Source organism: Glycine max, chromosome 5, assembly GCF_000004515.6.
Source record: "Glycine max cultivar Williams 82 chromosome 5, Glycine_max_v4.0, whole genome shotgun sequence".
NCBI lineage: Eukaryota > Viridiplantae > Streptophyta > Magnoliopsida > Fabales > Fabaceae > Glycine > Glycine max.
Genome location: NC_038241.2, coordinates 23,952,205 through 23,969,355, shown reverse-complemented (window position 1 = coordinate 23,969,355; position 17,151 = coordinate 23,952,205). Strand labels below are relative to the sequence as shown.

At 31.4% G+C, this 17,151-nt stretch overlaps 1 pseudogene; it reads left to right on the top strand.

Annotated features, from left to right (window-relative positions):
• Window positions 1-474: 474 nt before the first annotated feature.
• The window catches only part of LOC100797279 (PI-PLC X domain-containing protein At5g67130-like), a 28,727-nt pseudogene continuing 12,050 nt past the window's right edge, over window positions 475-17,151 (top strand).

Below are 17,151 nucleotides of genomic sequence, written 5' to 3'. Positions count from 1 at the left end.
AAGACCGTCCTTGTTAGTCTACTTACCTACTACGGTTTAAAAAAAACTTCCTTTGATCGAATCTTTAATTATTTTATTTATTTTGGTTTAATTTATTTGCAAATGCAGCCAGCAGCAACCCTAACGTCCCTACCAAGGCCTCCGCTGTCTCCATCGCGCCAGAGAGAGAGAGAGAGAGGCGGTGATGTCTTCTCCGCTTCACTGTTGCTCGCCACAACGATACCGAACACCACCCCAGTCTCCTTCTTGCATGTGATCAAAAACGCAAAAATCGCGGTGAAGAACGACATCGTTGCGCTGATGGCATGGTTGAAGGAGACAAGGAGGTAGCGGTCTTGAGCGATTGCCATGACAACATCAGCATCAACATCTGCATCTGCGCGTGCAATTGGAATCGATAATGATTCCTCAATTAAGAGTATATTATACCCTGCACTCTCCCTTTCCAACATTCTTCACTTCAATGTGCAGATCATGGTGGGCGAGGACGAGCCCGAGGACAGAATCATCAACCGCTTTAAGAAGGAGGTCCTCAAAGCCGGTGTGCTTTAGGAGTGCAAATGTAGAAGGTTCTCTGAGAACAAAGACGACAAGATCAAGAGGAAGGCCTGCGAAGCTTCTAGAAGGAATCGAAAGAGGTTGTTTTACTTTCCTTTCCCTATCAAAATAAAAAACGTATTTATAGTTTTTTTTATTGACAAATTAGTTTGATATTTTTGTTTCTGCGGGAAGAGGGTTTGGACCTACGATCTTTTTTTCTTCCTTTCCTTTTCAATCACGCAGCCAAGTTTATATTTCCCATATTTATTTAATTTTATTTAATTTTTTTTATTGATGTCATGTCAGGAAGCCACAATCAAGAGCTTGGGCACAGAATAAACATGATTCTGAAAAGAAGAAAAAGGATGCTGCTCATGATGATATTGATGATTGGGAACTTCCACATGTAGGTATTCCGTATACTTGAAGTTCTGTTTTAGGCTAGCTTGTTGTTGAGCTTTATATTATGCAGCATCATTTTTTGTATTGAGTATTGTTTTGGGCATCTCTTGTTCTCATTGCAAGCATTCTTATATCCATAAATTACTTTGCTTATAAAAAAATTTCAATTTTATTTGGCTTCCTGACTGACAACCTATTGTATCTAGTTGGTTAAAATTAGTCTATTCAATTTTATTTGGCTTCCTAAATCTTCTTGTTATAGAATAAGTGGTTGATCTGAGTCATGTTTGCAGAGATATGTCTTAAATTGATTTATGATGCATATCAATTTCTTCTTTGCATCTTAAGCATTTTGCTTCTTTGAATTAATTTTCTACCCCTTTGACAGATGAAAAGTATTTTAAGGTAAACCAACAAACCTGGAATTTGTTATGTGTGTACTACAGGATAATATTTGGCTGATTCGGTACTAGGTGATATTGCAACAAAATTAACGCTTAATATTTGAAGGAGCTTTATAAAAATCCATGTTATTCATAATTCACATGCTTCACTTCTTAATGTTTGCTTCAGCAGATTATTCTAAGGATTTTGTAATGAAATTATTATGCAATGCTCGAGAGTTTACCACTAGATATTAGTTTTTTTTCTTTCTATTTTTAAGTTCAACACTAAAAAAAATCAATTTTAAAATTTGTAAAATGTTATACTACTTATGTGTACAATTTGAATTATTTATAGCAGATTTAATAATCTATTAATTTCTATGCTGAACTTCTGAGCGGGTAATTCTTTTTTTTTAAATCTTTGCCTCGCAGATGCCTTTCAGCCTGTTTTGCTTATTTATCCCAATGTCAACATGTGTTTGGGAAAAGGAAATAAAAGGAGTTCTGATGTAAAAGTAGCTTCTAAGTAACAAAAAAATGCTGGACAACATACCTCCTAGCATGCAATACTCTTTGATGTAAGTACAAGTGCACAATTCTTTTTGTCTCTGTTTAAGGTTTATTTTCTCCAAATGAGTTTGCCCACCCTTTAATGTTTTTATATTCTTTATAACTGCCCTTTAATGTACAAATAAGCCAAAACATGTGTGGTGTCTCATGAATTTTGAATATGCATCTAAATGTTCAATTTAGACAGGGGATGCATCTAAACATGTGTGTTGTGTGATTCAGTTGCACGTACTACAGATGCTTTTATTTTTATTACTGGAGTGAAAAATGATACAACACTTGCTCCTCTTACCAAAAAGGAGATTAGTGTATGTGATTCTTTATATTTCTTTATTATAATTTATTAAGTTTCTTATGATCCTATGTACTTAGACTTATCTTTAATAATTTCTTATATAGTAGTTTAGTATAGGATTAAATAAGAAATTTGTTTAGAGTAGAATGTAAAAGTACAATCCTGGGATGATAAGTCAATTTCCAAAAACAGAGAAACCAAAAGAAAAAAAGTTGCCAATAATTTGAATCTTTATTACTCTGAATTTTGGATATGTATTTAGTCTTTATTGTTTGTTCCTTGCACCTCCAATTGAGTGTGTTGTGGCTGAGAACTTTCAACATTAATACTGAGAAATTGTGTTACCTGTAGGAAATAGTATGGCATCGGCTTGATGAACTTCAACCAGTAGCTAGTTCAATCTGTTGCACTACGTTATGTGTGTCATAATCTTACAGGACCTAGTCTTGACCGCTGATTTTAAATTTGAGGTACAGTTGACTTGAGGGCTGAGGCATTAGAAGTGAGATGTGTTAGTACTTGGTATTGGTTTTTTAGCTACATTATTGTGCAAATTTCTTTGCTTGGTAGGTTTTTTGTGCAGGATTTGTCTAGTGATTCCAAGGGAAAACCAACTATGGATGAACTTGAATAAATGTTACTTGTTTCAAATTCAGTACTGCAATGCATTCCTAGTTTTTTATCCTTTGTACATTTTCCAAACTATACATTCTTCTTACATTAGTTAGGAATGCTAACAATCCTTTACTTTATAAAGGAATTTGCGTGTGGAAAGAAAAACCCGGTTCTATTGGAAGTAGCTCCATAGTAATGGATATCCAGCCAACAAAACTTGAACCTGATTCTCACACCCCTGACCTGGACTAGAATCAAGACTCAAGATATGTCTCATGACTGTTTATTTCTATTAGACCATATATATGAAGCAAGAGAAAAATATTGTATAAGTTACCAATCATATAAAATTTATTTTCGTTGTTAAATTATTTGATATTTAATTACCGCATTCATCAACGAATAATGTCGATCTTGATGATCCTTCACACCTGCAGAGGACAACAACATATCTTCTTGTGCACCTCATATATTGATGCTTACTCTGGAGAAGGTTTGCAAGGCCAGAGGTATGAGATACTTTTTAATTGATTTTTGCTATTGTTATTATAAGAAATGCATGCTCTATGTCACTTCAAATTTATATCCTCCAAAATTTAGGGGACTATATCATTTAAAGGAATTATAAGTATATAAATGGCTGGTTTATTTAGTATTAGTTAAATTGAACTTGGCGATATTAGGCATTTGGTCATGAAGGAAGTACTAATAAAGATTCACAATGAAAGATAAACACTGTCATTTTGGGCTATGTTCAATTAAAACATCAACCAATTAGTGAGTCAATTCTCTAATAATTTGGTTAGTAATGTATCTTGTGTAATTAGCATAATAACATTTGATTGTTACCTTGTCTGGCCTTACTATTTTCAGGTTTTGCCTCCATCTGTTCACATGGTTAAGTCTGCTGCTTCAAAGTTCCTTTTGGAATGGTTGTTCCAACATGAGCATGAACACCGCCAATGGTCTGCTGCAGTTTCTCTTGGATTAATCTCTAGTTGCCTTCATGTAACAGATCATAAAGAGAGATATCATAACATCACAGGACTTCTTGAGGTATTCTTGTTCAATCCTTTTTGTGTATGTCTATTGTCCCATTTTTTTAAAGATCTTGATTATCTTGTTTCTATTCTCTATTTTTTAATTAAAACAAAATTTTGATCAACAAGTTTGAAGAAAAAATTTCGAATATTAAAGAAAGTATAGCATTGTTTATGAATTTTTCTTAATTGTTTTGATGAAATATAAGTGTTTCTGGAATTTTTCTAAGTGTTTCTAGAAAAAATATCAATTTAGTTAACGGATCTGAAGAGAGAATATACTCCTAAGAAATTAAAGTATAAAATGATTATAAGTTCAAAAAATTTCATATACGCCCTTTGAATATTTTTATTTAGTAGTATTCTTATCGATATTTATTTCTCAGTCCATATTTAATGTACTGGAAGCAAAATCATAGTAAATAATATTATTTAATTCAATTTTCTTGCTCAATATAGGCTAGTGGGAGTGGTGAATGACTTAGCTGGTTGGGATATATGGATGTTTTCTTGCTCATTATAGACTATATTGGAAATTAAAATATTGAGTCCTATATGGTTTGAGAAAACCTTTATTATCTTCATTTCCTATTCTCATAAATAATTACAGAAATGTCACTTTGTTTTCTGTTTTCAATGATTTGTGTAAGAAACTATAAATTGGAGTTTTCTGGTAAATTGATAATTAAGGCTACTGAGTATATGAGGTTTTCTGGTTGTGGGTTTTCCTGACTGAGTATATGAAGTCTTCTGCATTCATTAATTGTCCACTCTTAGCAAATTGTTTTCATTTGTTATTTTTAAACCTTTCGCTCTCGGCAAATTTGAAAGAGGTTGATGTTACTTGTCTCAACCTATGCTTTCTTAATTTAAGGTATGGTTGACTCTCCAATAAATGTTTGTTGGTTTTTATCCATCTCATATCAGTTATGATAATGTCTTAAATTCTCTGTTCAGCAATTGTTCCTCTTTGGAAATTTTGAAGTTTGAGTGTCTAAAATTGACCACTCTATTCCTTCAGGTATTAAGTCTTACCTGATAGTTTTAATCTATTGATGCATTTGTAAATTTTGAATATTGACGCTTCAGTGTTGTCTGGTCTTGTTATTTTAGATATGTTATAATATATTGAGAATTATGTAGGAAAACTCTAGTTTGACAAGAGTTTTTTAGTGTTATGTCAGATTTTTTTATAAAAAAATTGATTTTTCAATGTCACGTAAGTTTTTAGTGGAATTGATAGATGAAAAAATGGTTAGGGATAACAATTTTACTTAGGATACTTGCAAACAATATTTGAAACAGGTCAGTAGAATAAACATCAAACCAATGAGGATGAGCTAGGAGCATATTAACTTATCATGTCATAAAACAATAATAAAAAAATCACCCGTAATTTATTTTAATAAGCCATATTTAAAAAAATATAATTTGATTGGACAGCCATCTATTGAATTGATAACATTAAATTATTTGACAAGAAATTTAAAAATATAATTTATTAAAAAATTATACATGATTATTTGTTAAATTTTTTATGACATAACAAGTTAATAAATTATCAATATTATTACTACATTAATTAATATTGTTACTTAAAAGTATGAACTAAAATAAAAAACTTTAAATACTTCACGTAAAAAAAAATATATTTTACTTTAAGAAAAGGTTTTTTTAAGCCTATGGATTATAATTCCTAACCTTTCTATAATTCTATATGTGCATGTTAGACAAGTACCAAACCTAAGCTTCATACATTATAGTTAATTTGTTATGATCTCGGTAGATACAGCGAGTTTTGCGCTATGCTCTTTGCCTAATGAGATTTAGAAAGTTGTTGAGTTGGCAACATATGATTAGAATCCTCGTATGATAGACACATTGTTTTGCCATTGGCTCCCAAGTATTAATGAGTTCCAAGTATTATTACTATTTTTTATTTTTTTTAAATATCAGTTTTTGTATGCAGATGGATGAACTATATCACTTTCCTGTCATGCTGGCCAGTACCCACTTCCTTCTTGTCAGCAATCTCACTCAATGATATACCTTTAAATTTTATTTTTCTAATATACAGTGTTACCAGTTTTTATATTTTGTTCTGTTTTGTTTGTTCAAAGGAAAATTAGTTATTTTTCTAGTGAAAACATGGTTTAACTCAAATGTCTTGTTTGTTTTTAACAAAGGATGTTTTTATTATATGTTTTAAAATAAATTTATGGAAAATTTAGTTTATATTATGTAGTTACATTTTAATTTTTGGGAAAATTCTATTACTCAATATTTCTATCATAATCAAATAAAGTTGTCTCCAGCCAAAAATACTCTTGTTCTATAACAGAAAAAAATGGTTTGAATTCAATGTTCTTTTCAAGTTTTGCATGTGAACATCTCTGTATCTTCATAAGCAGGGATTTAGATTTTCTTCGACCACCACGCGTGCTGAGTGAACTTTCATTAAATTTTTTCAAAAAAACTGAAGTGCATAAAAAAATGTTATTTTCTTAATTTACTGAAATGATTAATTTTTTAAGTTGAACGCAGTTAAGGCAAAAAATATATATTTTAAGGGAATTATTAATTTATGAAAGTTTAAGTTTAACTTACCTGCTAGAGCCTATATATTATTACCATAACTTTGATTAATCATTATATTATTTGAAGTCAAAGTATTGTTATTTTTTGGTTCACTGGAATGCTGCCTAATTGCTATTAAACATTTTAGTACCTTCATACATTGTCAAATGTTACAATTGTGGCAAATGTTTCGATTGTCAAGGATGTCTTCAATCTCCTTTCTTCATTGAAGATATGCATAAGTCATCATCTTAATGGCACACTCCAAGTCTCTAACGGCAGGGACTAAAACCTTCATGGAATAAAACTTTAAGGACCTTTAACCAATCAAATATTTGTTTAGGGACTTGCATTTATGAGAAACTATTTTTCATTCAATGAATTCGTTTATTTCAGGTATATCCAAAGCACCTGTGCAACTTCTGGAGAGGGTCTTTACAAGGGTTTGGACTAGCTTTCTAACAACATTGCCAGCAAGGTAATTCTTAATGCTGTAGTTCTGATTAAAATGAAAATGTTATTGTTAGGATGACTCCATTTGCATGATTTGTACTGTTTTCATGTATTCATATTAGTATGACTACCCTCCTTCATGTAGTTCTAATTAAAACAAAAATGGTGTATGATTCAAAAACAAGATTGATTATATTACCAGAACGAAGTAATGCTTAAATGCTTAAATGGAGGTACATTCATAAATTTAGCAAAAAAATAAAATGTCCCCTTCCACATCGATTCAAATATAACCGATGTAGAAACAATCACCATTCTACATCGATTCTAACATCACAACCGATGTAGAAACACTCCCCTTCTACATCGGTCCGCCCTTCACAACCGGTGTGGAACACTCCCCTTCTACATCGGTCCTTCCTTCACAACCGATGTAGAAAACTCATCTTCTACATCAGTTCTGCCTTAACAACCGATGTAGAAACACTCCCCTTTTACATCGATCATCCCTTCACAACCGATGTAAAAAACTTCCCTTCTACATCGGTCATTCAATCGATGTTAAAGGGCTTAGGCTTTTCAACGACACCCACTAATCACCACGGGTCATAACCGATGTAGAAAGACCTTCAGAACCGATGTAGAAAGCCTTTTTTTTAGTAGTGATATATATATATATATATATATATATATATATATATATATATATATATATATATATATATATATATATATATCATCATTGCCTATCCTGAAAAATCAATCTCATGCCAATAGTTAATCTTATATTTGGCCTCCAACAAAGTTATAATCAATTTTGCCTTAATATAGAAAATGGAGGGAGAAGAATAGCCCGTCTACTTCACTAGTTTCACTCTCCAAGGGCTTTAGATAAGATATTAGAAAATGGAAAAAAATGGTTCTCTCCTTAATTACAATTGCTAGATGCCTAGGTGTTACTTCCAAAGCCATACGATTGTGGTAAAGATAAACTAATTGATAAATTCATATTTGATAAATTTATGTGCCTGATTTTATTTGTAACAATAATTAAATATGTGTAAAAAATAAAAATACTTTAATTTCAATGTGTGAATATATACATATATATATATATATATATATATATATATATATATATATATATATATATATATATATATATATATTATTTTAGGATTGTTTTCGAAAAAAAAAGCAAAACACATGTATTGTAATTTCTTAATGTTTAGATAAACTTATTGTAGTTAGGATTAGATAAACTTTGTATAATTTCTTTGTTTGGAATTGTTGGTTTAATATAGTTTCTTGTTTTGTTGAGTAATTTTTGCTCTATTTTTAATGTTTTGTCTCTATTGACACTTGCCGAGAACAATGCAAGTATAAACATAATAAGGAATCATATGTTTATACTCTAACTTGAGTTAAAAATTACGGTGTCTTATGTTGATACCTGAAGTGATACTTACATGTATTCACATAGATTTCAATCTATATGTTTGATGAAATCTCATGTAGTTACAAAACTATGCAAATGATGATAAGACCAAAGGGATTTTATGTCAAGTATTTGAGTGAAGAATATAATATATAAATCTCAACTTCCAATACATGTTTGGATTACATTAAACCATGGTGAAATATGATGATCAAAAAGGGATTCTAATTCCAAACCAGCCTACCATTAGTTAAAAGCCTTTTTGAAAAATCATAAACATAACAATAATTTTTTCTCTAAAAAACTTATTTTCTTGGCATATATGATTGTGGCATCATATTTGCTTACCTTCCTAACAATTGTGTGTGAACTGAAGTTATTTGCACCATTCTCTAAGAAGAATGATACTCTACATACACTAAAATATGAATCGTTTGATCACCTTCTTATTTATGTTCAATTTTCATAAAAATTGACACAAATAATTATGGTAATATATAATTATAATTCGACACTTTAATCGATCAAATTCACATGTTATATAAAGTTATTAACTGGTATAAAAGTTGTTATATCAGTGTCATTTGATCCATTCTCATATATCTAGCTATGTATCTATGTACCTATGTATGTATATCTATCTATCTATAAATATATACACACATACACACTTATATCTCTTAATAACTTATTGTAGAACACAAAAAATTAATCAATCTAACTTTCAAATCATTTGAAATTATCTATATAATTATGTATATCAAACTTCACATCGAACATTTGTTGTTATACTACCCAATGAAGGGCATTTACTTATATTTTAAATAACATATTAACTATTAACATAAAATAATACGATGAAGTATTAATTATAGTATTTTACTAAATGATATTTTATAAACTTAATCTACTTTTTAAAAACTTCCAATTTAATTGTTGGACAGGTCATAAAAATTATATTTTAGTGGATAAAACATACATTTATAAAGTTACATAATTTTACACACATTCAAGTAAAAATAAAGGTTGTTAATATCTTTCCCATACCTAATGATTACAATCTTAAAAGTGTAACTTCAAATACTTTTTAATATATTTTTAAAAATATTTTTTTGATGGTCTATCTGATTTTTAATTTAATTTGTTATATTCGGTGCGTAAGTCAAGTCACCATGTGTGATGCAATCCTACCCCCCAAGGGCATTGGATAGAAGACTCCAAGAAGATTCGGCCAAAAATGCAAGAGAAGGCCCTAGAGTTCTCATGAGCCTTAGGGTAGATTTCGGACCCATGGGCTAAGTATGAGCCCACTTATCTTGGTACATATTAGATTAAGGTTTCACTAATTTTGGGCCTTGTATTTAGGGCTCCATAATGTAGGTAGGGTACCCTAGAAATATAGGATTTTTCAGCCCTTGTATTTTTGGGCACCTAGACTAGTTTTTGTATTAGGGGTAGTTTTGTAATTTCACACGCACTAAGTGGATATTTGATGTGTGTGGTTGGAAATAAATTTAATTGAATTGGTAGAAGCCCAATCCAATTAAATTTTAGAGGGGGAGGTGAGCATTTTCTTACTACACCCCATTGTCACATCATATAGTCACACTTTGTGCATGTCCTTCATGCTTTTCATGCCTCATGACACCTAAGTACACTTAGTGGAGAATCTTGGAATTGATCTTGGATTAGTGGGTTGAACCATAACTAAAATTCACTAATCATAATTAGTGAAATTTTGGCTCCAAAGTTTGGCTTCACAAATTCAATTTCAAATTCAAGTGAAATTTGAATTTCCCTCCAATTTTGTGTGACACTTAGGCTATAAATAGAGGTCATGTGTGTGCATTTTTTTCAACTTTGATCATTTGAATATTAACTTCAGATTTCAGAGCTCTTTTTGAGCACAAAATTTCGTGCTCTTCTCTCCCTCTCCCTTCATTCATCTCCTTCTTCCTCCAAGCTCTTATCCATGGCCTCCTATGGTGGTGAGCTTCTTCTAGACTCATCTTCTCCTTGAAGTGGCTTCTCCTCTCTCTCTTCCTTCTCCATTCCGCTGCCATTTATCTTCCAAGAAGCAAAGGAATCCATTGATGAAGAAGATCCTAGGCCTACAAGCTCCAATGGAGCTTGCAACAATGTGGTTGTGGCAACCTATGACTTCAATCTATATATTTAATAAAATTAGATGAAAGTTTAGTTTTAAGGATAAAACATGTATATTTTATTTGAAAGCTTAATGATGAAACCAATTTAATGGTATAACCTATAAGCTGAATAATTCCAAAGTTTGAACATAAAGAACAAGACACACTATCCAATATTCATCCTTTCCTACTTTTCCTTAACTCAACAAATCCTATTCTTTTCGCTCAAGCAAATGTATAAATTAATCAAACCATCAAAACCCTCAAAATTTGAAAAATATAATTGAAAGAGGAAATGGCAAAGGGACAAAGGACTTAATAACCTCCATGTTTGTTGTTTCTCAACCCTCAAAGTGTGAAACTAGAAGGCCTGCATTAAAATGAAGGATCCTTAGCTAGTCATTTTTATCTTAATCTTATTTACAAATACGTTTGATATCCTTCTAGCTAGTTTCTTATGGAATGGAAAATGATATATGCATTACTATTTTAGTTTTATTCAAAATTAGAGCCAAGTGGTGGTGGTAGTTCTTGTGTCACTTTGCCTCGTTAATTACTCGTCCAGCATCAAGGTTTGACACGAATTTTTGTTCTAAACATGAATTATAATCATAATGTTGCATATATTCACAATATTGAATACAATTAACAATGGTTCTCATTTAGCTTTTAGGTGAATAATAGTTGGGAAAAACTTGAGGGTTTGAGAACAAAATGTGATGGTAGTCTTTACTGTGCCACATGTTATCAACCTAAAGTCCTACTTCCAAGGTAGGTGCCAATTTCTAATTAAACAAAACTTATGTTCATTAAGAATTATTTTTTCAATCAAATTGCAACTTTATTTTGTTAATTTATTTTGACCTTTAATATAAAATTCTAAGTTTTTCATTGTAATTTTAATCCCTAGTTATGATTGGGCAAATATGATTCTTCAACTCTTAAGTTTTCTTCCATTTATCATTAGGTATTTCAATAACGATCTCATCAAATATTTAAGTCATTAATTCATTTAGAATGAAAAAAAAAATCTTTGTTGTTCTTCATTGTTGTCATTAAAACAATAATTTGCCTTAAATGTTATCAACACAACAATTACCATATTAAGCTCAATTTGACATGTAAGTTAGCTTTGTTGAATATTAGATCAAGATGCTTGATTATAAATGAAAAAATGAGACAATTGAGAAAATTGGAACCTACAAAATCAAGATGTAACCGTCATAATACTTAGGAAACCAAAAATATAATTTAGCCAAATTTTTATTAAGCAATTGTTGAAGTAAAAATCTAATTCTAATTAGAAAATAATCCTACATAACACATGATTTGACATGACTAGAATGAGAAATTATATTCTTTAACGTTATTTAAATTATTTTTATATAAAAAATTTTTAAATTACATTTTACCTCCAAGAGGTTTTTGTTCCTATCATTTGCACTTATGCATACATGGGTCTTCTAATACAATTTCATTTGTTTATAAAAAAAAATATTTCCAAGATATTTAAAATCTTCTTAATTTATTCACTTTTTTTTTTGTTTCATTAAAGTTTAATTTGAAGTTAAAAAAAATAGCACAATCATAGTTAAAATTGTGATAAAAAAAACTTAAGTAATTAACTTGAATAAAGTTGAGGAAATTTAATATATATTTTTTATTTGGACTCAAACTTAAAAATAATTTAGGATATAGAAGAAAATTTTAGAAGAGTAAAATGATAGGGATAAAGAGGCAAAACTAGCTTGGTTTACAAAGGCAGTTGAGAAGGTGGTGGAGAATGGTAAGAAAACATATTTGATATTTTTGGGTGGATCCTTTGGTGGAGGGGAGTAACTTATTTGAATAGTTTCCTAGACTAAATGTTGGATTTGTTGGACTCCCTTCCTATGTTGAGTAAAGACACAAATGAGAAGGCTCGTATGTCTCACTTATTTAAGTGGAGAGGGGTCAGATTAGAGGGTGAGATACAGTGAGAGAGACTTATTTGAGAGGGGAAAAATTAGGAGTTTGTTTTGATTTGACTATTTGTAGTATGTTTTAGTGCACTTGTTGGAGGTTCTCTTGTATCTTCATTGATTATAGTGGAGTTATTTCTTTGGTATGGATGACCTATGGTTTTTATCCTTGCATTGAGGGGTTTTTCGCTGCTTATTAATCTGTTATAGATAATTGGTTACGAACTTGGGTAATCGATTATCTCGTTCGACAAAGAGCTTTTCAAGCTTCTATGGTTATGCAATAATCGATTATCAAGTGTGCTAATTGATTATTTCATTACACAAAGAGCTCCTAAAGTTTCCATATGCAATCTAATTGATTGCTAAATGTGGTAATCGATTATCTCGAGCCTCTGAGACTTCCTTTTGGTGAAACTAGCTTAGGTAATCAATTACAAAACATGGTAATCAATTAATTCAATAAAACTTGCCAATAATTCAAGAGAACGGAGTTCTAATGCTTTTTCTAACACTTTGTAATTAATTACTAAATTTGGTAACTGATTACATTTATCTAAGAAACTTTGAGATCAATACTCATTTCTTCTAAGAAACTTTGAGATCAATACATTTATCTTCTCATGTTTGATTACCACTAATCATGGATAATAAAACTAAGTCTAAAACACTCAATATGTCTAGTCTAAAAACATACAATACAAATGCCATATCTTAACTAACATGTTTGGCATTGTAAGATTATTAAAACCAAAAGATCCTACGACTAGTCTTCATGACTTCAATCTCTTTGATTCAACAATGTTCCCCTTTTTGGTTTTGGTCATGCTAAACCAAAATGATGTGTATTGATGTTTTCCTTTTGCTTTGTACTTGTTCTACATCATGCTTGACAAACTTATTAGTAGCATCTATTCAAAGCATAACATCTAGGTATATACACAAATTAGTCATATCTTTCTCCCTCTTTTGGCATCACAAAGCCAAAAAGTGTGTATCAGAATAAAACCATAAATGAAAGCATAGCACACAAGGCAAAGAAGAAAAAATTTCATTCCATTAAACACTAGTCATGATCCTTTATACAGTAGAGAAGTGAGACTCCTTAGGACTAGATTAATAGCATGCACACACGCAAACACTACACATAATGTTCAGTCTACTTGAAGTCAAGTAAAGTAGGGAACCAATGATACCTATATAGTTTTCTTGATCAACAAAATTTCCTTTTTCATCTGCACTAAGGTTGAAATTAATAGCCATATGAGTTGTAGCATCCTTGCTTTTGTCAATCTTAAACTTCCTGAGAAGTTCCTTGCAGTATTTTTTTGTTGGAGAAATGTTCCATGGTCCATTTGCTTCACTTGGAGACCAAGAAAGTAATTTAACTCCTTCATTATTGACATTTCAAACTCCCCCTACATCTTGTGCACAAAATCTTCACAAAGAGATTTGTTAGTGGAACCAAAAATGATGTCATCCACATAAACTTGCACAAGTAAAATGCTATAAGAGGACTTGTTAATGAGAGAAGTTTTTATCAAAATTTTCTTTCTCAAAATTTTGTTCAAGAAGGAAGTTGCTAAGCCTCTCATACCATTTCCTGGGTGCTTGTTTTAAGTCCATAAATAGATTTCTTAAGCTTGTATACATGATTTGAATTTTTATGATCCTCAAAATCCAGAGGTTGGGAAACATAAACTTCCTCTTCAGTGTATCTATATAAGCAAGCACTTTTGACATCCATTTGGTATAACTTGAAATGCATAACACAAGCATAAGAAAGTAGCAATCTTACAACCTCTAGTCTAGCTACCAGTGCATAGGTTTCACCAAAGTCTATACCCTCTTGTTGGTTCTAGCCCTTGGCTAGTAGCCTTACTTTATTCCTAGTGATCAAACCATTTTCATCCAATTTATTTTTGAAAACCCATTTAGTTCCAATGATGTTCATATTTTTAGAATAAGGTATTGATTCCCATACATCATTCTTTTTAAATTGGTTCAACTCCTCATGCATGAACATTATCCAAAACTCATCTTTGAGTGCCTTCTTTACAGACAAGGGTTCTACTTGAGACAAAAATATAGTATGCTCACAAAACAAATTTAAAGAGTGCCTAGTAGTTGCTGCCTTTTCTATGTCTCCGATGATGTTGTCAATAGAGAGATTCCTTGGTGTTCTCTATTCCTTGGGAAAAAAGTTGTGTTATGATGAGGGTCCTTTTTGAGGTTGATTGTTTACCACCTCTTCACTCCTTGGAGAATTTTTTTCTTGGACTCCTTACATCATCATAAAAAACATGCACCTTTCCCTCCTTTTGGAGAATAGATTCATCAAATACAACACAAACATATACTTCAATCTCTAATGAATTCTTATTGAAAACTCTATATACCTTTGTTGTTGTCTCCATAGGTTACATAGCCTTCCTCCTTTGCTTTCAAAGAGACAATTTTGCTCTTGTCTACCGTCATATGCCTTGAACAACCATTATCCAAATACCACATAAGCTCATTGGCTTCAAGGAATACCTTCAAAACAATTTAGAGGGTAGATTTAGGTACCTAGGAGATTATGGGTCCTTTTTGGTTAATAGCCTTTATAGTTCCTTTAGGGTTCTATCTATATCTCCCATTTGGAACTCCATATCTCCTAATCACACAATTTTTAGATGAATGACCCTTATGCATACAATAGTGATATGTTGTGAAATGGGTGCTAGACGCTTCGACAAAGTTGAAGAAATTTCTAAAAGACTTTTGTTTCTTGTCAATTGTATAGTCAATTCCTACTTTGTTAAACATGCATTTTTTTGTGCAAGAAGTGAATCTAGATTATATCTTCCCATTGTGAATTTGGACAAGGGTTTTAACAAATATTTATTTTTTCTATGTAAGTTCCTTTCACATTTCACATTAGGAGTGAGAAGATGTGGAGATAGTTTTGTCATTGCAAGAAGAGTTTCCTAGTACCTTTTCAAGTTCCTCATTTTTCAATTTCAAACTAGATAACTCTTTTTGACAACTTACTATATTATCCACATGTCATCTCAAATTTCCCTTGAGAGAGTTGTTGGCTTGAGATAACTTTTGAGCCTCTTCATGCATCTCATTCAAGGCATCTAAAAGTTGATCATAGTTTTCATCAAGTTTAGTTTTGAAATCAGAAGAACTTATAGCGCTTTCAACTTCATCATCCGCCATAAGACAGATTTGTCTCTTCTTCATTGCTTGAATCACTTGAGGTGCTAGAAGCATTCTCTTCCCACGCTATGTAAGCCTTTTTCTTCTTGTTATGACCTTTTGTCTTTTTTTCTCCTCCTTTTTTATTTAGAAAGATGGAGCATTCAAATTTTATGTGGCTCAATTTGCCACACTCGAAACTAATAAAATTAGAGAAGGTCAAGTCATTCTTCTTAAAGTTCTTATTGTGCTGAAAGGATCTTCCTTTGGGATTCTTGTTCTCCAAAAACTTCTTGAACTTTCTAACAATCAATGTTAGATTCTTACTCTTAGAACCTTCTACACTTTCTTCATCACTCTTATCAGTAGATGGTATTGGGGATTTTAGTACTAAGCCTCTACTTTTCTTCTCCTTAGCCTCCTCTTCATCCATCCTAGTCATGTCCATTGCATACTCTTTTAATTTTCAAAATAGCTCTACATGTGTGATGGAGGTAAGATCTTTGGACTCAGAGATTGTCGTGACCTTTAGTTTCCATGTTCTATTGAAGGACTTTATTATCTTTACATCTAGCTCTTCTTTCTCAAACACTTTTCCAAGGCCCTTAAGATGATTTACTATGTGAGTGAACCTCTTTTGAGAATCTTCAATTGTTTCTCCTTGTTGCATTTGGAATGTCCCATACTCATGAATGAGAGAATTCTTCCTTGCTCTTCTAACTTCTGAAGTACCTTCATGAGTCACTTGTATTAGATCCCACATCTCCTTCGTCATAGTACATGCCAACACCCTGAAAAATTCATCACAATTTAAGGACAAGTGAATGATATTCATGGCTTTAAATTCATATTCAGCTCTTCTAATTTCATCAACAAACCATGATTCATAGGGTTTCTCTATAGTTTTGCCTTCCACAACTTGGGTTGGAATTGTATAACCATTTATCACCGCATTCCAAATGCCTCTATTAACATATTCCATCAAAACAATTTCATTCAAACTTCCAAAAGGGATAGTTCATGCCACAAAAGAGTGGAGGTTTGTTAATGGACACACCTTCCATAAATGGTATTTAATTCTCAACCATATCAAAGAGTTTTCATAAAATCTTGATTAATTTTCAAGACCCTAGCTCTAGATACCAATTGTTGGAATATCTGGGAATCTAGAAAGGGGGATTGAATAAATTATTTTTGAAATATTTACCATATCCTTATTTAAATCAAATTAAATCTTACCCTTCATGGTAATCAAGGTTTTCTCAAAAAATTGTTATAAAAGATATTCAATCAAAGAAAACAATGAATACATAAATCTATGAAAAACATAATTTTATGGCCCTTTCATATCAATTTCATTACTAAGATTGATGAACAAAACAAAGCTTTAGAGAAAGAGTGAATCACACTCAGAATTTATACTAGTTCAATCCTCAAGAGGACTTACATCCAGTTGTTCTAAGACCACTTAGAATTTCCACTAATAGAAAACCAAGTAAAACCACTATGCACATGCAATTGTCTAAAATTCTACTCTTCCC